Raw genomic sequence first — 1,289 nt, 5'->3', positions numbered from 1 at the left:
AACTCAGAAATCCACTTGCCTCTGCCTCCCAAGTGCTGAGATTAAAGGCATGTGCCACCACTGCCCGGTCAAGGAAACTCTTATAAAGGACAACATTTAATTGGGTCTGGCTTACAGGTTCAGAGGTTCAGTCCATTATCAAGGTGGGAACATGGCAGCATCCAGGCAGGCATGGTGCAGACAGAGCTGAGAGTTCTACATCGTCATCTGAAGGCTGCTAGCAGAAGACTGACTTCCAGGCAGCTAGGATGAGAGTCTTAAAGCCCACACTCACAGTAACACATCTGCTCCAACAAGGCCACAGCTTCTCATAGTGCCACTCCCTGGGTGAGCATATGCAAACCAACAAAGAGGCTCTGCCAGGTGGAGTCCTGTCTTACTGTTATGGAAAGCCTGGCGTTAATAAAACATTTTTGATCGCCATATCCTGTGGATTTTCAAAGACCACCTTATCTATCTATAGTACATCAAATTAGGCAAATGTCACTTATTTCTAGCTATCTATTATCTGTTCAACTTTGGAAACATCTACAAGAGGCTAAAGAATGCTTATTTTTGTAATTAACACAATTACTACCTCACATGTCTGTAAATGTGATTGACTGACTACCCACTTGCATCTCTTAATTATCTTGAACTGTATGCAATAATCTTTCAAGGACTAGAACTTAACATTATATTTTAAAATGAGTCACATAGGAACAATACCTTAAACAAGAGTTGAAGCGTATATATGGTATGTTGTAGCAAATATAAGCTTAAATTTCTCTCATTATACAAAACTCCAAACTAAAGTAAAATATTTGAGACTACACTCTTTAGTCTAAAATTAGATTCACCACCAACCCTTTTATCCTATCATGCCATTGTAACTTTAATTTTTTCAAATTCTATTTTAAACATTTTAACTTCCCTGTAACCCACCACCCACCAGAGGTAGTGGAAAAGAAGGTGGGGAGTGGGCCTGTTTAGGTTCTTTGGAGCAATGGCAGTTCAGTTCCCAGGTCAGCACTGGCAGCGCCATCCACTTGCAAACACCTCAGGGATACATCATCTGTCTGTTTCTGTAGAGTTATGTTTGGAACAGAGGTGACAGGACCTAGCAGAGACAGCCAGGCTTTGGCACAGCCAGCAGGAGGGACCAGCAGGAACAGCAGAGAAGTTCTGAGCTGTGCCTCTCTCAGGGAAGTGAAGATCAGTGAAGACACAGGACTCACACTGGACCAGCGAGCCAAGCTCTGTCTCTGTCACTCCATGGAGTCCTGTTTATACCCTCCAAACATCACATG

The 1,289-nt window shown here is 42.7% G+C and overlaps 1 protein-coding gene across 3 annotated transcripts in view; it reads right to left on the bottom strand.

Moving 5' to 3' along the window:
• Positions 1–1,289, bottom strand: part of LOC116074627 (H-2 class I histocompatibility antigen, D-37 alpha chain-like) — a 714,163-nt gene that overhangs the window by 694,310 nt on the left and 18,564 nt on the right. The gene's annotated exons all lie outside the window — the stretch shown is intronic.

Source organism: Mastomys coucha, unplaced genomic scaffold, assembly GCF_008632895.1.
Source record: "Mastomys coucha isolate ucsf_1 unplaced genomic scaffold, UCSF_Mcou_1 pScaffold3, whole genome shotgun sequence".
NCBI lineage: Eukaryota > Metazoa > Chordata > Mammalia > Rodentia > Muridae > Mastomys > Mastomys coucha.
The sequence above is the reverse complement of the archived record's forward strand: the minus strand, read 5'-3'. Positions and strand labels throughout refer to the sequence as shown.